Genomic DNA, 20,296 nt, shown 5'->3' on the forward strand with positions numbered 1-20,296 from the left:
ATAACAGACACACACACACACACACACACACAAGCTCTAGTCTTATTTCTCAGAGTATGTGAAATGTATTATTGTAATGCTCAAATAACACTGAACACTCGGGTGTGTATGCGTGTGTGTGTCTGTGTGTGTGTCTGTGTGCGTGTCTGTCTTTCTGTCTGTCTTGATGTCAGCATGTTTTCATTGCTGTTTGAACATTTTGTGCCAGGATAAAGTGGATTACACCAATCCACTTCATTGTCTCTCCCCTGCTCTCAGTTTTCACACCCTCCTTTTTCGGTCACACCCGTTCCATGTTCTTGTAAAAGGTGAGGCTTAAAAAGAGACTTGAAAATGAAGTGCGATTTTTAGGCGTCACTTAAAATCCGACATTATTGACATAGATTCAGTACAATCTGAATTTAGGAGTTTCTGCCAAATTCATTTTAGCATGCATGTAAATATTGGGCTCCGATTCCTATTCATGTGTGATTTTTATACAGAAAATGTGGATTCTTTTTTTCGCAAATGTGGCCATGAAGGTGCAGCTTCAACAGGTCAACTTAGCCGCCCAGGCGTAACGCCAAAATGACCTAACTGCGCGACCAGATGTGTTTAAACACACCACAATGTGTGTACCACCCTTAGACTGTATATAAGAAGAGGATGTAGTCCCTGTGACGCCAGTCATTGGTTTGTGTACTGCTGTTTTGAAGGCTTGAGTTTGGCATTTTGTGGTTTTTGGCCGTTGCCATCTTGGCTTTTTGCAATTAGAGAGGGGGGAGTTAAGTACAACCGAACACTGAATAAGACATTTTTAGGCGACCAAAAAGGTTATAATTAACTTTCATGAACTGAAAACACACTGTGAAAGGGTTAAAGTTGTAAGGCGAAAACATGGGCATCACCCAGACCGGACAATGCCGTGGTAGCGACCTGTCAATCACAAGATAGCCACGCCCTAAAGCATCCCCTGCTTTATTGTCTGTTTGACTTTAAATGGGACCATAATTCACTAAATGAACATCATGCTGTACTGAAGACTTGAAACTAGCGATTGAGACCATAAACTCATGTTTACAATGTTTACTGAGGTAATAAATCAATCAAGTAGGGTCTTTTTCTCATAGACTTCTATACAATCAGACTTCTTTTTGCAACCAGAGCTGGCTATTAGAAAGAATGCAAGTTTAAGGCACTTTCGCATTGGCTTCAATTTTCAGACCCAGAGTTTGCCCACTGGTACCACCTCCATGTGGTTCTGTTTGAGCCACAACATAACAACAACATCAGTGAATTGGCACAGGTGGACAACAAATTGACTTGAACCCAATGACACTGGGAATTCATTAGGATTTTCAAAAAAAGTTTAAAAAGTCCGATACAATATATTGACTGACACACTTAAATAATTTTTTGGTTAGTATTTTGACCAATAAAAAAAACACTTTAACAGTAAAAAAAAATACATCAGATATACCAATATATCTATGAGCTAAAAATTTACCAATAACGACCATAATGGTGTATCGGTCAGGTTCCAGTAACAATGCTCTTGGTGCAGAGTCTGACACATTTGCAAATACGCGCCATTAAAATGATGCAAAACCATTAGCAGTTCTTGTATCCACTGTGCCCATGCTGTCACAGCTGTCACTGCCTTTCACCTCACGCAGAATCTCTGCCTCACGTGACATTTCACCCTATGCGCCCCCTTTCAACTCTCCTGCACCTCTCTCAGTTTGAAAAGTTCTGTCTTAGTGGATAAAAACTCATCTCGATTCTGTAAGTCTATACAAGTTCAGAAAGGAAGAAATTGTTATACCCAGCAGCCAAAGTGATGATGGAGTTAGTGTGTCAGTAAACTTTAAAACCTGGTTACTGTTCATAGCAGCTGAAGTATATTCTTTACATCACTGCTTGTGTGTTTGTGTTTATCTACAAGCCTCCCACATCATTTTTACACATGCTGTTGTATTCTTTTTATGCTCATGCGTGTGCATCCACAAACTGTGAATTTTCATGTGTTTATATGCTTGAGTTTGCATACTTGCAGGCTGCTTTGCAGGTGTTTGTGTTTATTGCCATGCATGCATGCTTTTGTGAGTATTTCTGCATCATTTCGTGTGCATATACCTCCCATGGTTTGTGTGTGAGAGGGTGCTGGCCCGATGAGCCCTGTCCTCTCCAGCTCCAGCAGAGGGAAAGTAGAGCAGTGGAGCACACGTGAGGAAGAGGGAGCGTGGGTGATTGCAATTGTGGTTGCGCATGTGTAGAGATGTGAGGATGGGATCAAAGACGGGCGTTGCGAGTGCGTTTTGTGTATGCTTGCAAAGCATCTTTTTTTTCCAAGTGCATGTTTGCTTCTTGTGGTGCTGGTCTGTGCATAAGCTCGTGTGTGGGTTTATAAAATGTCTGTGTGTGTGTGCGCATGCATGAGCACAGATCTGCATCTACATGTGTCCTTACGTGTGTTTTTTGTGTATATGTAGTGTGTGTGTGTGTGTGTGTCAGCGGATGGACTGGTGAGCAGAGGCCTCCCAGCTCTCCAGATTTTCACACAGCTCAGGCATGATTCTCTGCACGTGCTCAGTCATACACACACTCGCCAGCCACTCACATTGGCAGATGGCCTGCCCCCCCACACACACAAACACCACCATCAAAACAACTCATACATGCACTGTATAATATCCGTATTTATTTTATGCCATATTTAGTGTGCATTAATATCACAGTATGTTGGTGTTCTTACAGTAGTGCCTGAAAATTCAAGTCATTAGTTCAGCCAGTCAGCTGCTTTTATTGTGTTCGGCCTATGTGAAATATCATGTGATTAAGAAGTTTTCTTTTTCCTCCTCCTGCACTTGTTGTCTGAGGATCATTAGATATATTTGTTGCAAGTCATCACAGTCAATAAAACAGTTTTCTCATCTACTCTCTTCCCTTTGTACACATTTTCTAAATCCCTTTTGTCTTCTGTCCCAGTTTAATCTAATGCCCCCTTTGCACTTTTCACCTCATGATCTCTCTATTCTTTCTGTGGACACTTTTGTTAATCCAGCGTTAAGGTTTGTCCCAGCTGTGAATAGGGAAGCCCCTGGAGCCAGACGCAATCCCTCTGTTCCCTTTTACACACATACACACACACACACACACACACACACACGCACACACACTCTCCCTCCCTGCCTCCCTCCCTCCCTCCCTCCCCCTCACTTACTCACTCAAACTCACACACAAAGACTGTTTCAAGTTTACAAGACTGTCCGCACAGATATAACGTGTCCTGTAATGTGCTGACATGGGTTGGCAGATGCAACTGTGTTAAACATGAGTCAGTACTAAATCCCATAAATGTGACTGCATGCTTTAATGCACACATCTCATGCATTAATACTTACTTAATGCATTCACACACACACACACACACACACACACACACACACACACACACACACACACATGCACACACACAGTATTGGCTATTATTGGTATTATGTTGCGGATTGCAGTATTACTGTTGGAAACATTGTGTGACCAGAGATTATAATCTACAGGGACTGCCCTTTACAATATGATGGTACATAATATGCGCAGTGGGCACAATGCTGAGGGAGATGGTTTTAAGAGAAAAGGAGGAGGATTAGACAACAACAACAAGATACTTTACACACTGTAGTAGAACTGAAGAGGAAAGTGACGAAAATGGCAGCGCAGGCTGGTCGTTTATATCTTTTACATGAAACTAAAGGTATTAAACCTGCAGTAGGCAGAATATTTTTGGCATTATTGGGCAAAAATTCCATAATAACCTTTCAGCATATTGTAATTCAAGTGTTCTGAGAGATAACTAGACTTCTGCACCTCCTCATGGCTCTGTTTTCCCGATTTAAAAAAATCAAACCCTTGACGGGAGATTTTGGCCAATCACAAGTCATTTCAGAGAGAGAGCGTTCCTATTGGCTGTTCATTCAACGGAAGCAGCTGCTAATCACTCGCCAACTCCGATCAAACGGTCAAACTAGGCAACGCTGATCAAATATGAATCAATATTCTGTTACTGTAATGCCTATTTCTCGCCTCAAATGCAGATGCCTTTAGGAGCACCGGAGGACACAGACGCACATGACTTTTTTCAGATTACCTGTCTCATGCACTACTATCAGGATATAGTGATCATTTTATAAAAATAACTTTTTTTTAATCATATTTGCTCCAATTCTACCCACTGCAGCTTTAATTCCCTACGATATGAAATTAAATCTATTTTAAACACACAACAAGTAAAGAAAACTTTGAATTTGTCTGACAGAAAGTCATACAGACACTGAAGACAGAGCATACCTGCGCCACTGCAAGGGGCCAGCCCCAAATCAAGTAAACATGTGACATGTGCACGCGCATTCACAATGTCCTTCCCAGCTCACCGTTGCCTAGACGACCGGTATCGACTACAGAGCACTGTTCCTATGGAAACAACGGATGCCTAAAGGAGGAAGATCATTAATTGGAATAAGAGAATATAGGAGAGAGAGATGAGGAAGACTAGAGACAAGGGACAGGAAAAGAGAGAGAGGGGAGGATAATGAGGGAGAAAGTGTAGCTTGGCAGAGGTGTGGTCAGAAAAAACCTGAAAAGAAAAACCCTTACACTTGGAACTAAAGTATTACGAGCGTGTATTATAGTGATCTTACTGTCAATTTATCTTTTTTACTTTAACTTTCTGATAATTGACACCAGATAAGCAGAACCTGGTAGGGAGTAAAAAGGGGGAAAATCCATATTTAGAGTAAAAGTGTGGGAAATCAATGTAAGCCACAGTGAAGTGAAGTGGAGTACACCCCTTGAAGAAAGTTAGTAGACCACGCAAATCTCCCAGGAGTGTGTGTGTGACTGCGAGTGCTGGGATGTTTTCATATTCCTGAGCCTATTCTACCTTATCACTGTTAGTCAGTCCGTATACTGCAGTGGTTCCCAACATTTTTATGTCGAACGTACCCCCACAGCCAGATGAGTTCAAGTACCCCTACATCAACACCACACAGCATGTCCTAAATGTGTTCTTTTGATTTTAAACTGAATGTTATTTGACATTATTTCTTATATGAAAGTAGATATTGTTACAACCTATTTTGTCATACAAGACATAGTCAATGTTTTTGAAACTTTTTTTCTTTTTCAGTTCAGTTCAGTTCAGACAACTTTATTTATCCCCAAGGGGGCAATTCATTTGTAGCATTCCCAGTCCATACATCCATACATACAACAGACAACCAATAATTATTTAATTCAAAGGAAACATATTAAAGGCATGGGGGCAGTTGGAGGGAAAAGTTACAATAAGAACCATATAAATACATGGATTATGGAAATAAAAGCCAAAAAATAAAAAACAATATATAAGAACAACATCTCTTAAAGTTCCTCTAAATAACTCATTTAAAAAGTGGTATGGTCTGTGTTCAGCAGCTTAACAGCAGAAGGAATAAAGGACGATTTGTTCTCCTTAAGGGGCACATTATAACGTCGGCCTGAAGGCATCGGAGAGAATTCAGCCAAAAGAATGTGATCTGGTTGGCTGATAAGTTGCTTTGCTCAAGTTCACTAGTTAAAGTATCACTACTTGGATCTTTCAACTATTTATCCATCAGCTATCTTATTCAATTTCTCTGATCAGAATACATGGCAGTAACCAGTAACCTCCTGGTGTCTCCACTGGTTGCCTGGCAACCTGTCGTTTTTTACACTTCGTTTTTTGTACGGATTAAAAAAAAACGAGAGAATGTGTTAAGTAGTGAGCTTTAGAGGTGCTGGTACTCGGAGTTTGTTTCCTTCGGACAGAGCCAGGCTAGCTGTTTCCCCCCGTTTCCAGTCTTTGTGCTAAGCTAAGCTAACCGGCTGCTGGCTTTAGTCTTACTATTCTCGGAAAAATAAGAGAGTGGTATCGATGTTTTCACCTAACTCATAGATGTTGTACTTTTGCTTCAGCAAACCAGTTAACATTATATGCTTCCCAAAGGTGCTAATTTTTGTAACACTATTACTGTACATTGCAAGGTGTTCCTGTTATTTTGTCCACCCCCCCATAGTTGTTGTTGTCATGCAGTCCAGTAGATTGTTAATGCTTGGTTCTGCCTTTAGTTTCATAGACTGCTAACATGGAAACAAATAGGGAAAATAAGTAGGCCTACGGATGATATGATTATTTTAGGTGGTACAAAGAAGTGAATGTTTGTTTGGCCCTTCTGTAGTATCCCTTCATCAATATTCCTGAGTTTAACAAGTATTAAAAACAGTGGCAAACATGCACTAATGAGTGCACAATCACAGAAAGCCATACACTTGCATCGCCGTTTCTATTTTACAGCCAGGCAGTGAAACAGAAACTTTGTATTATTTATACAGGGTGCACCGTTCCTCAGTTGGCTGCAGTGTCTGGAAGCTTCTTCGATGCACTCTCCCTCTCCCTCCCTGCCTCCGACCGTATCTTTCCTCTTTTGTTCTTCGATCACAGAGCGTTAGAATGCAGGAGAATCGATACAGGCACTTTTCTCTCATTAAGGCCTTTCAAAGTCAGAGAGGAGGGAGGGAGGGAAAAGGAGGCTCGACTGAAATGCTTTGTGTTTACGATTTCGTTGTCGAAAGTTATCATTCCAAATTGAGGAGATTTTAGGAGGTTGGGTCCGTTTTGCATTCATTCCAGTCGACGCCTTCGTCATCATCATGTTTGTCTCTAGTCACACTTAGTGGAGAATGTATTCTGTCATGCATCGCACATTAAAAGATGCATGCACACATGCAGGCTTATGTTCATGAGAGTGCTATAACTCCAGAATGGATGGCATGGGCAGCGTGGAAGGGAGGTCAGAGAAAACTTTCTCATCCAACATGGAGGAAAACATTACTCTGACATAACGGGGTCGACCACAGACCTGATTCTTTTCTGTACATTACATGAGTGTTTGGATTTCTGGGGAATATGTGAGAGGCATCATTGAGCATGTATGAGCAAGCTACTGTTTGTTTGTGTGTCTGTGCATTGGCATGTGTTCATGCATGTGTGTGTGTGTGTGTGTGTGAGGTGTTTCTGGATAGATAGGACCCAATCAACTGTGAAAACGGCCTTCCTCCACACAGCAATTCAATCCAGCCTGTAGCTGGGTCACTTTCTCTCCTCTACTGCATTCTGTTCTTCCGCTCTCTCCTCTCCCCGAACGTTTTACTGTCCACTGAAAGCTGGCCTGGGTCAATGGCTCATCCTTGTGATCTTCTATCTTACCACACTCCAGTCCCACAGCGGACACACACACACACACACAGAAGACTCGTAGGAAACAGATTTCTCTCTGCTGGCAGAGATCCACACAACATAATGCCGGTTCCATCTCAAGTGACCAAAATGACCTCCTCACTTTTGAGCTAATGGACCAGAGCAGACAGCTAAGGTAACAGCTATTGGCTGCTTAACGGAGTGGTTGAAGCAGGGAGAGATCGCTGATTTGGACTCTTGAGGCTCGACCCTCTCGCCAGAAATAGACCTGTTTTCTGCAGGTACAAACAGATCATGTAACTCACCAATTGTCAGCTGTGGCGTCCTTTTTGGTGCAGCTTTGAAGAGACCTTGCTTGGAGAAAGCTCCTGCAGACTCTAAGACCCACTGGTTTTATATGACTTTGTAAAGATTTGAATGTAGTCCGTAGTGTTCCTAGTATGTTAGTTATACAAGTGTGTTGTTTTCTCGATATAGTTAAATAACATTTCCTGTAGGTGTTTGTGTGGGACTCTCTAAAGCTAAAGAGCGCTTGGTAACGTTAACGTTTGCCCCATGGACCTAACCTATTGTTACATTAAATTATATAACCCTAACGTCACCAGTTTGGTAACAAATTTAAAGTGAATTGCACCTTATCGTAACTGTTCAATTTACAAATGGCGGATGAGTGTATGAGAGTTCAGTTATGTGAGAGTGAGTCAAGTAACGTAACGTTGGGTAAATGTTTATAGATCTATCCGGGGTGCCTTCATCTTTATTTTTCTGTATAACGTTAAGATGGTCAATTTGAGAATTTATCAGCTGTCAGGTAAAAGTCATTTGTAAATCTGCAGGATAGTCTTGGTTGCAGCCGTGCCAGCAGTACATGGAGCAAAAATGTATGTGTATTTCTGTAAATTGATAATCACAAAAAATAAAACATCATCACAGTTTGAATTTACAATTAGACGTGAGGTCTCCTGTAGGTTTAATCTTGGGATTAAGGTAAAGATTAGGTTAATAAATATCTTTTTAGGTTGCAATTGTACGAGCTTGCAAAAAAAGTGACGAGACGACGAGCGTATGTGAGCTGACGAGAACGCGCATCAGGCACACAACACTCTGTGTGACACCAGACGTGAGATACGTAATTTTAATTTAGATTTTGTTTCCAGGATTACCTTCATTAGGTTCATTACAGGTTTTTTTTTATATATTTAAAAGGCTACTCAAGCAGTTTAGTAAAGCACATGTTCATGAAGTGAAAGAGAAAAAACAGAAACGGATAATAGAGAAAGAGAAACAATGATCAAAAGTGAAGCAGCAGAAGCCAAAATAGCCTGATTTTTAATCCCTAATATGGGTCCAAAACAGCTGAATCCTCCACTTCCCATAATGCAGCTCGATGGCATCTTTTCCCTCCCTGCCTGGTTAATGCCTACATCTTTCAAACTCCGTGCCCCCAGTTTGTAACACAGGCTTTCTGTTTAAAATGTGACTGTTTTCACAGGCTCGTCATGATGAACAAATTGATTTTTATGTCTAAAATTGGTGGATTGCCCTTTAAAGATCCCCTTGAGAAATGTTTTAAGACATGAAAATACTCGAAAAGTTCTATTTTTTAAATTTTTTTAAAGTTGCATCTATTTGTTCTCCCTCATTGCAAAATTCAGAAAATGGAAATACTGTTTATTTCAAAAGTTTAACTGCTGGACACATGCTCCAACCAATGTAATGGAAAGACGAGGAAGCTGTGTATGTATTTTTCATTGGAGTGTGCTGACAGAACTCTCTGATCCTCTGGCCCCAATAATTTGACCTTAACCCTGACCCTCTAAACAGGGTTAAGTGCTTTAAGATATCGGCGTGTCAGCTTTAATGGTTTACCTCACCACATCCTTAATGACTATATTTTCAAGGTTCTTTCTCTTCATTGGAATAAAAGGAAAATTATATAGACTACACGAGTGGATAAGCATGCATTCATCTTCTTTCCTCGTCTCTCTCAAACACTCATTGTATATCTATTTGTCTGCATTTCCGTTTATGAAGCTAAATCCATCATATTTTCATCTCTCAAGCCTTCTGCCACCACCCCTTTGTCTTTAATCTTATCTCCTCCTCATCCCTCTCATCATTGCTGTATGCTAGATACCCTCTCCACTCCAGGCCAACGCGTGCTGCCAGATGTGCAGGGATCCCACTGCTGAACAGCTGGCCGCTAGTGCTAAATACAACACATACACACACACACACTTGCATGGACACGCATAAAAACCTCATGCATTTTTCGGCGCACACACAACACAGATGTAACCCTGTAGCCCTCCGGTGTCACAGCTCCAGATGTGTAGACAGTTCTTTGCATATTTCTTTTGCACTGAAAAGTCTCTTTCAAAATTCTCTTTGAGTCAGGCGTCGCAGCGTCGCACTTAACTGCTTCTTGACAACCTCCAGATAATTATACATTTATTTAAGTGACACCTTCCATGCTGGAAGAAGCGTGACACAGTGACAGTGACTTATGCATCCGCAACACAGTAGCTGCCAACAGCTGTCAGCAGGCTTTTTGGCAGACACTGCACCTCATACACACACAAACACAATATTGTATATCTGAAAAAAAATTGTATTATGGTTGCTGTGTGCCAGCAGAGAAAAGCGATGCAGGAATACATAAATCATCTCCAAGAAATGTCCCAATGTCTGCCATTACTCTGGTATAAATATCTCTAACAAATCTTTACAAGAAAAAAAGATGTAACTGTATTTAATGTACTTGGATGTTAGGCGTTAAATTGTACATTTTAAACTACTCTATTCTATTTCAAGGCCTCATTAAGCCTAAAAGTTACTTCATGTTCTGATTGTCTCCTCTTACAGTTGGCTGACTTACATTTGAACCTCATAAAACGACATCACCTTTATGGCCTCATCACAAGTTTGTGAAGAAAACCTTTTCTCTTCAAAATAATTTGCCACTATGGACTGTATATGCAGATAGAAATGTAAACTCACACTGTCATCACATCCCAAAGCTCATCAACATGAGATTACATATAAGGCTGGGAAATATGACGATGTATATCGTCAAAATATCTATCGTATATATTTTTCTATATTGTTTCTATCATGATATAGGCTTGAAGAAGAATAATAGTAATGGTACTTCTCATTTGTCAAGTTTTTAATTTACACAAGTATACAAAATAGGCTTTACCATGTGGGTATTTCAATACAGACTATTTATTGAATTACCAAAAAACATACTACGGTATCTACTATCGTGATATATATCATTATCGAGATATGAAATGACTAGGGCTGTCAAAGATTATGCGTTAACGCAAATTTGTATTAATGCCACTAATTTCTTTAACACAGTCGATCTTTCGGAGGTTGTAGCGGGCTCAGTTTTAAAGCTAGAGTGAAGATACTGGCATCATATGAAACTATAATACCTACGGAATCCATTGGTACCAACCATGTTAGCTTGTAGCGAAGGACGCTATGCTCCAAACTTGCGCTAAATTTTGGCAAGGAAAACTGCCATTTTCAAAGGGGTCCCTTGACCCCTGACCTCAAGATATGTAATGGAAATGGGTTCTATGGGTACCCACGAGTCTCCCCTTTACAGACATGCCCACTTTAGATAATCACATACAGTTTTGGGCAAGTTATAGTCAAGTCAGCACACTGACACACTGACAGCTGTTGTTAACTGTTGGGCTTGAGTTTGTCATGTTATGATTTGAGCATATGTTTTATGCTAAATGCAGTACCTGTGAGGGTTTCTGGACAATATTTGTCATTGTTTTGTGTTGTTAATTGATTTCTAATTATAAATATATACATACATGTGCATAAAGCAGCATATTTGCCTATTCCTATGTTTATAAGAATATTAAATACTTAACAAATCTCCCTTTAAGGTACATTTTGAACAGATAAAATATGTGCGATTAATCGCAATTAAATATTTGAATCGATTGACAGCCCTAGTAATGGCCTATATCGTGATAGAAGATTTTAGCCATGTCGCCCAGCCCTACTTACATATGACGAGATAGATAGATGTCAGTTTAGAGACGTTCAGTATCAATAGAGATTCTGTTTCAGTAGTTGTAGTTGTGGGTTGTATGTGTCATTGGACAGAAGTGGAGTTGTGTAATATTCCCAATCAGTTAATTAAATCACCTCCAGTTCCAGTTCCCCTTTCAGTTCCGTCAGACTGAAGTCATCGCAAACCATTTATTCAGTCGTCCACAGAAAACAGTAATGCCTGAGGCAACTGTGACAATTCATATAGAACAGTTTGCTCTTCCTCTCTCGGTTTGACCATCAGAGGTTCTCTCTGCTCATCTCTCTTGTTTAAACTCCGTTCCAATCCTCCTGTCAGTGGTTATCATGGGATGTTGTGCTATAAAACATGTATTTCCAGTCCGGTGAATTGTGCATCTTAATTGTAAGGTGTGACTGAAAGATGTCATCGTAAAGTATAAGAACAGATAAGAGAACCAAATTGTAAATTGTTTATCTGTGGGAACTTTACCATTTTTGTACTTGTGCTTTAGGGTTGGCTTCAGATAGTCTGTTCCATTTTGGATCTGGTTCCCAGTTGACAAAATATTCTGATTTGCTAAGCACTGATGCTAACAATCCCTCATCGAAGCTTTTAGCTCATTGTTCTTTGTCATTAGCAAAGAGAAAACATTCAAGTAATGCTAGCTTCTTATTTTTAACTGACGCTGATCATTGTTGTTGCCAGTTATTGATTTATTATGTATTATTATGACAGACATCACAATATACCAAATCTGCAGTAATTGCATCAAATCAATCTCAGGAGACTATCACAGTTAAACTTTGATTCTACATCAATATTTTAAGCTCATCAATTTATTAGTTCTAAATCAAGGCCTCCAGTATTTGGTGTAACTTGTGGCAAATAATGTTTGCACAGTAATATACATATTTTGAGAAATGCGTTTTTTTGCTTCCTTGCCAACGTTGAGAAGATTGATACAATAACATATACAATAAATATGAAGGCAACCGAGATGGCTCACTTAGCTTAGCACAAAGACCGTAAAACAGCGGGAAACAGCTAGCCTGGCTCTGTCCAAAGGTAATGTACAAGCGCCTCTAAAGCCCATTAATGAACATATTTAAATTGTTTATTTAATCTGTACAAAATCTAAAGTGTAAAAATGACAAATCAACGTATTACGGTGGTGGTTATGTTTCTGACTATTTATTGGCCGGGACCCGTTGCCTGGCAACCAGAGGAGACTCTAGGATGTCACTGGTCCCAAACAAGAAATAGTCCCAAAATGTCAAACCTTTCCTTTAATGTCTGATTTTCAGGTTGTATCTACAGGTGGTAAACATTTAAAAACGGTAGTGTTAGACAAGGGATTTAAAGGAATTCAGATTCAATACTGGATTCAGACCAACCCTGCATGTGGATCTATGCTTATACTTCAAACGCATACATACTCTAAAAGTAAATGTGTTAAATGAATAGTAAAAATGTAATGATGAAAAAGGGCAAATGGGGGATTGCATGCTTTTTCTTTGTATATGTAGTTAATAACTCACTTCCTGTTTGCACATCTTTGCTATCAGCTTTGTTTATATTCCACACACTTGTGTTTATGTAGCAGCCATAATGCAAAAAAGTCCGACAGAACTCTCTGGTGCAGTTTTTGTCAGAGCGATTGAGTGAATAAACCTCACACTGCGTGAATAAGTGGGCATCTGAATGTGTGTGTGTGTGTGTATGCATCCATCTGTCCTATGGTGCTCCCTGCCAGTTGCTGCCCATATTGTCTGTCACTGACTGTAGTACACAACATGCTCCAAGGCTCTCTATGTGACAGCAGTTAAATAGACTAACCCAGCAGGCTGCAGTCCAACTTCAGCCAGGGAGAGATTAGAGAGCTAGATGGAGATGAGGAGGGGGGTTGGGGGAGTGCGCAAGAAGATGTTACGGGAAATCAAATGTGGTCCAAAGGCTGGTCGGTCTGTAATTTCTGGGAAACTGCCTTTGTATCCGGACATCTGCAAATGAGTGTGTCAGGCTTGGATTCACCTGCCGGGAGCCAGCGCTGCCTCCTTGTTATTTTCTCAGTAACAAACAAATTAAGCTGTTTGCCACTTCCCTCTCTTTACTCATATTATTTTCTGATTGAGTGTGTTGTTTGTGTGTTTGTTACATGGCTGTTATCTTGAAAAGGTGATTCATATAACTTCCTACAATGAATTGACACTTGATTCACACATCAAAACATACATTCAAGCGCACACTCTTGTCCTTTTCTTATGAAGACTCTTATCATTATCTCCATTATATCTGTTGACCTTAAATCATAAAGAACTATAACTAAACTGAGTCTCACCTGGACCCTCGACACTCGTATATCTTCATAAACAAATGAGGATCAAAATGTCTTTGTCCTGAAAGTCTAAAGTTCAAATTGGTCCTTGCAAAGATAAGAAGAGTAAAACACGAGGGGGAAGAGTGTAACTCTGTGTTTGGCTGTAGTGACAGCCATCAGCCATCACAGCGGTTATGTAATGTTTGCTGTACAAGGCCAACAGACGAGTGAGATGAATGTAAATGAGGTGGCTCCGTCCTTTTTCTCCAATGCGGGATCATGTTCACTATCAAACACTCGAATCCCCCAAAAAATAATAAAGTAACCAGCCCTGGCCAGAAGATGTAGTTTAATAAAGTGAGTTGTGCCTGTAGCGAGTTGTGTTGATGCTTGGATAATACTTGTATTTGAGCCCCTCCACTTTACTTTCTATCCATTTTGTTTTCTCTCTCCTCCTCTCCTCCTGTTTTTTTTTTTTTTTTTTTTTTGCTTCTCTATCCTCACCTCCCTCTGCCTCTCCGGCAACAAAATCTCCACCACCCGACTCCCGAGTCTGTTCCAGGGCCTGTTTCCATAGCAACAGGTTACCATGGAAACTAGGTGACAGTGCAGTGCATCCCATCGTGCCATCGGCAGGCGAGAGGTGTTCGGAAAAAGGGAAAGTTTGTTTTGTCCGCCTTCTGGTTACCGAAATCGAGATGAAACTTGATTTTAACCTTTTTAAATATGCATTTTAAATCCACCCAGAATTTCTTATGATATTAATAATTGATATTTTGAATTCAAATAAACTTTGACAGAGTATTTTAAACATCTAAAGCTTATCAGCCTCCATATGTTCAAAAGATGAGGTTTTAGTCATAAATCAGGCTGATGAACAAACCACAATTTCTTTTAAGATTCCTGTGTTTGAAAGGATAAAAACCATGTGTTCACCTGACATTTGTCCAAAACCTGAAATCTCTGAATTTATATGCTGACCCACTTGCAGAATATAGATGTGTCCATCTATAATCTGTGATCTTTTCCAGTTCTCCCCCCCTCTCTCTTTCTCCCATCCTATGAAATCTTCAATTTCATGTCCCTGTGAGCCTCTGCGTTGTGTACAGAGAGATATCCAAGGGCTTGAAATAACTGTACCACTTGCCAAATGATGCAATTATACAGAAACGGCAAAAAATGGACTCGGCTTTTATGTCGCTTCAAATTTAGAAATAGACGGGAAGAAAGAGATAACAGCAGACAAAGCTACTCACGTGTAAAGGGGAGGGAGGGCTTTGCTGTCTTACATGTTCAGAACAGTTATAATGCTCCAGAGTGCCTCCACTTTGGGACTACTGTATGTGGTCAGTTTGCTCTGACCTGTACAGTATGGATATGAAAATGAGGAATATCTTTGGAACAGCCCGGCAGTGTGAGCGTCCCTGTCTGTTTGTTTGTAGCCAGATTGTTGCTCCACTTCTTAATTATGAAAAACAACAGCCTGGGGCCACGTTGAATTTTCACAAAACAATCACAGCTTTTTTAATCCAAGTTGCTCATCCATTTCTCCATCAGACGCGATGAGAGATGGAGAGACAGACAGAGGGACTGGAAAAAAAAAAAAGAGTGACAGATAAGCAGAGCACAAACAAACAGAAGGTGCGACACAGTGATGGAGCGACCGTGTTACGCCTGCTGCTGAGGTGGTATCAGCTCCTGCTACTACCAAAATGTTTTGATGTACTATCAAGCAAAATTACGTGCACAAATGAGTCAGCTGCATATTCCTCTAAAACCGTATTCAAACCCTAAAAGAACTGCACAGTGAAGCTCGTATAGCATGAAAAGTTTCATCTTCTTTTCCCCAGTCAACGCACTACTTAATGTCAGAGGCTGGAGGATGTGATGGGACCTAAGTGGGCGAGCTTCAGCCCACCTCTCTAATGCTCCAGCTGACCTGGTTTGAAGCACGCGATTAGACGCCGCTGTAGCCGTCTACAAGCTGCATATTCTGCCTGCAGGATCGACTGCCGCCACAAAAATAGCTCCAAAATAATAGCAACAGTTCACCGGTACTTAGTGCGAGTAAGGGCACTATTGAGTGTCTGTTGAATTGGATGTGACATTTTAAGGTTGGACAAAGCAGCTCACAGCGGTGAGCATTTGATTGTTTGTTGTGGTTATTCACTGGAAGGGCCAGAAACAGTAAAAAAAAGGAATGAGGTGAATTACATTTTTCGAGGCATTTTAGGCACTCGGCTTGTCGGCTGATGATGATTTTTTTATTTCTTTTTTTTTAGTTGTTTCAGGCTTTGATGTGCGGTGTTACTCTCTCCAGCTTTGATGCCGGTGGCAAGATGCAAAGGGATTTGTTCAGTCCCCTTTGGGATTAGCTCTGGGAAAAGCACTCTTGATGTTGTTTGTCATTACTCTCCATAGAAATCAGGGTAATGTGCAACGGTGAAAATATGTTGTCAACTATACTAAAGGCATATTTGACAACATGCTACTTACATCAGAATGATTTTAAATTAGGGCTGTCAATCGATTAAAATTTGTAATCATGATTAATGCATGATTGTCCATAGTTAATCGCGATTAATCGCAAATTAATTGTAGATTTTTTATCTGTTCAAAATGTACCTTAAAGGGAGATTTGTCAAGTATTTAACACTCTTATCAACATGGGAGTGGGCAAATATGCCTGATTTGTGCAAATGTATGTCTACATTTATTATTGGAAATCAATTAACAGCACAAAACAATGACAAATATTGTCCAGACACCCTCACCGGTACTGCATTTAGCATACAAATATACTCAAATCATAACATGACAAACTCAAGCCCAACAGGCAACAACAGCTGTCAGTGTGTCAATGTGCTGACTTGACTATGACTTGCCTCAAACTGCATGTGATTATCATAAAGTGGGCATGTCTGTAAAGGGGAGACTTGTGGGTACCCATAGAACCCATTTTCATTCACATATCTTGAGGTCAGAGGTCAAGGGACCCCTTTGAAAATGGTCATGCCAGTTTTTCCTCATCAAAATTTAGCTTATGTTTGGAGCCTTATTTAGCATATTTCGCGACAAGCTAGTATGACATGGTTGGTACCGATGGATTCTTTAGGTTTTCTAGTTTCATATGATGCCAGTATCTTCACTCTAGCTTTACAACTGAGCCCGCTACAACTTAAAAATGTACAAGTTGCGTTAATGCGTAAAAGAAATGAGTGGCGTTAAAACAAATGCGTTAACTTTGACTGCCCTAATTGAAAATCAATTTCAAGTTATCTTAAATAAATGGACTGTTGTTTTTGGATGTGTTAGCCCCTTAACTTTAATGTATGTATACTTTGCATTACTGCTAACCATTAGGCGATGGATTTACATACTCCGATGAGTATTTTCTGGATTTTAGCATTATGCCACAAATAAGATAATGTTGATCTCCTTTAAGTACAGAGTAAAGTGAAGTGACTGAAGGAAAAGTCTCCAGTTGCTAGAAGCATATCACAGTTTGTTCTTATTTTTCTCAAGAGAGGATTGAGAGTTTACAAAGTTACATAAGTTATCAAAAAATGTAGCTGGAATACTGATCTGTCTGTTACCATAGCACAGCTGTGGAGAGAAAGCACTTACAGTAGCACGACAAGCAGCCTTGCTTTCTCTTTCAGTTAAAAAAAACAAAAACTGAAAAGAAATGATTTGTTTTAAAATCCAACAATAAACAAGTTGTGACTGTGATACAGAGTTAAATCTGTGCTACATGACTTTTAGCCTAAATCCAAACATCTGTATTTAGGCCTCGGATGCATCTTCAGTGCCTCTCTGGTTTCCCCTACAACACTGTTGTGTCCCAAAATGAACCTGATTCATAACCCGCTTGATAATAAGCAGTCAGCAGAACTTTTTTTAGCATTAAAATCTAAACTGAGTTGTGGCAACGAAAGCTGAATAAATTTAGGTCACATCTCAGTAGTTTCTTTTTTTTGATCTCCGAATAACACACGCTCCCCTTTCCAGTTGAAGCGTATAAATGATTGTGTTGTCATTGTGTTATTGTATGAAGAGATGATAATGATTGCCTCAGGTTTTTATTAAATTCCTTTTTCCCCCTGTCATTGATTATGTGGTTTTGACACTCATCATACATACATCCATACATTCAGTGTGTGTTGCCCTTGAAGGGACATTTCAGTATTTTTCAACCTGGGTGTACAAGTGTGTCCATTTGGCTAATGGGTCATTCTAATTTTGCATTCGACATCTGTGTTGTAGACAACTTAGATTGCAAGTGCCAAATTCCTTTACCAAAGTAAACATAGAAATTAGCCCCATATATTAGCTAGATATCTGAATTGGGATCTACTGCAGGGGCTTGCAGGATAACCCAACTGTATTTATCTGCACATGCCAGTTTGTTTAAATGTGGGTCGCTGTTGATTTAGTGTGTGTGGATACTAGAGTGCATTCCCCAGCAGTACAGTATCTATACCATGAACACTTGACTTAAATCAAGAAATAATTGGTTAACTTTGCAGAGTACTGTGGAAGCCATTAAAGCATTGCAATATGTGTGTGTGTTCACACCAGTGGGCAACTCCGAGGTCTGAAAAGTGAATCCAATGCTGAAGTGCCTTAAACTTGCATTCTTTTATCAGCCAGCAGGGGGCGACTCCTCTGGTTGCAAAAAGAAGTCTGATTGTATAGAAGTCTATGAGAAAATGAGCCTACTTCTCACTTGATTTATTCCCTCAGTAAACATTGTAAACATGAGTTTATGCTTTCAATCGCTAGTTTCAAGTCTTCTTCAATACATCATGATGTTCATTTAGTAAATGATGGTCCCATTTAGAGTCAAATAGACCATAAAGCAGGGTATGCTTTAGGGCGTGGCTATTTTGTGATTGACAGGTTGCTACCACGGCGTTGTCCGGTCTGGGAGTTTTACGTGTTCTCGTCTTACAACTTTAACCCTTTCACAGTGTGTTTTCAGGTCATGAAAGTTAATTGTAACATTTTGGTCGCCTAAAAATGTCTTATTCAGCGTTCGGTTGTACTTAGCTCCACCCTCTCATGTCACTTCTGTTTGATGGCGACGGCCAAAATGCTGAACTCGAGGCTTGAAAAACGAGTCCTCAAACCAGTGGGTTACGTCACAGTGACCACATCCACCTCTTATACAGTCTATGGTTCACACACTGTAAGCTTTGTGTTTTAGTCATTATTAGTTATTTTCGGTCCTGATACTGCAGTACAACAGTCAGGGAATTCCTCTGGCTGTTAAATTTGGATTAAAGCCTCATCGCCGGTGACTCAATCCCACTCCAGTCACTTCAACATCAACTCCTACAGTGACTGCTGCTTTCTACTCACTGTGGGAGCCCAGTCAAACCAGGTGGAAGTAGGAAAACACCTCACAGCTACAAACAGCCAGCCAGTCAATCAGTCTGGGCATCCTACTCCTCCCCGCCCAATGCCTCACCAGCTTCATCCATCCATCTACTCTTCTTGGCATGATATTAATAACAATCTCAGGCCTCTTTAATGACACCAACAAGGTGTTTTTAAACAGCAGCTGTCCAAACTACTATACTGTTGGTCTGGTGTTGCCAGGAGTCATCAGTATGAAGTGTCAGAATGGAGCCAACTCTCTTTTGGAGTAAAAGTTGTTTGCCTCGGGGCAGACTCTGTTCAGACTCCCTCATTGGCCAGACGCCACGACAGTACATCTTGCTTCAACAGCTTTGTTGACAGAGAGTACCTTTTAATTGTTTTATTTTGTTGGCTTTTGCATTGGGAGTGCTCTTTTGCTGCTACTTTCTGTGGCTTGCAGGTCAGTGTGTTTTGGCCTGATATGAGGCAGATATCCACGTAGATCAGTTGGACAAACAGGGGCATAACAGGAGATGTCAATTAAGCCTAGTAAGGAATAAATCTCTCCTCCTGCACCCTATAGGCCGCACTTCCAACTACCAGTTTCTGCCCCTCTCTCTGTACTGTAGTCCTCACTGCTTTAAAGTGGATCCAGTTCCTCCTCTCCCTCCCTCACATACTGTACAGTCACACTACACTGGGCTCGAACCCATCACTTGCTCCCCTGAGTCTGCAGCTCTGACTGCCCGACTGCGAAGGCTCTTAACACTAGCTGTATAATGAGACAGTAGAAGCACAGTTAAAGAACAGTTTTATGATCTAGTATTTAATGAGTCTCAGCCTGGTTTTGTGTGAAGAGCAGGAGCGGCTTTATAATTTTGGCAGCATAACTGGAAAGAACAAGAGCGCTGTCTTATTGCACGTCAGCACAGAGTTGGAAGATAATTGCAGTGTTGCCCAGATAGGGGGGCAATTCTGGGACTTGAGCACACCTTATCATAGGCTTTTGTACAGGCCGGGAGTTCGGGGACATATTCTCTCATGTGTCTATATTTCAACAGCTGAATTCACACATTTTCTTGACTGAGAGATAAACCCTATAAAGGAACAGACCTGTGACTCTGGTTTAGGCCTGTCGCGGTGAAAGATTTTCCCCTGCGGTGATAATAATTGACTCAACAGCGTGATATGCGATATCATTGCCTTTTTTTTTTTTGCTTAATCCTTTATCCTGATTTTAGTGCTATATGAATATGAATTATTGTTAGGCTATTATTATGTATATAGTTGCTTTTTAAATGACAAAGATGACAGTTTT

General features: G+C 40.4%; 1 protein-coding gene across 2 annotated transcripts in view; it reads left to right on the forward strand.

The window, feature by feature from the left end:
- ece2a (endothelin converting enzyme 2a) overlaps nucleotides 1-20,296 on the forward strand; it is an 88,184-nt gene that overhangs the window by 50,455 nt on the left and 17,433 nt on the right. The window lies entirely within an intron of this gene.

This window comes from Sebastes umbrosus, chromosome 12 (assembly GCF_015220745.1).
Source record: "Sebastes umbrosus isolate fSebUmb1 chromosome 12, fSebUmb1.pri, whole genome shotgun sequence".
NCBI lineage: Eukaryota > Metazoa > Chordata > Actinopteri > Perciformes > Sebastidae > Sebastes > Sebastes umbrosus.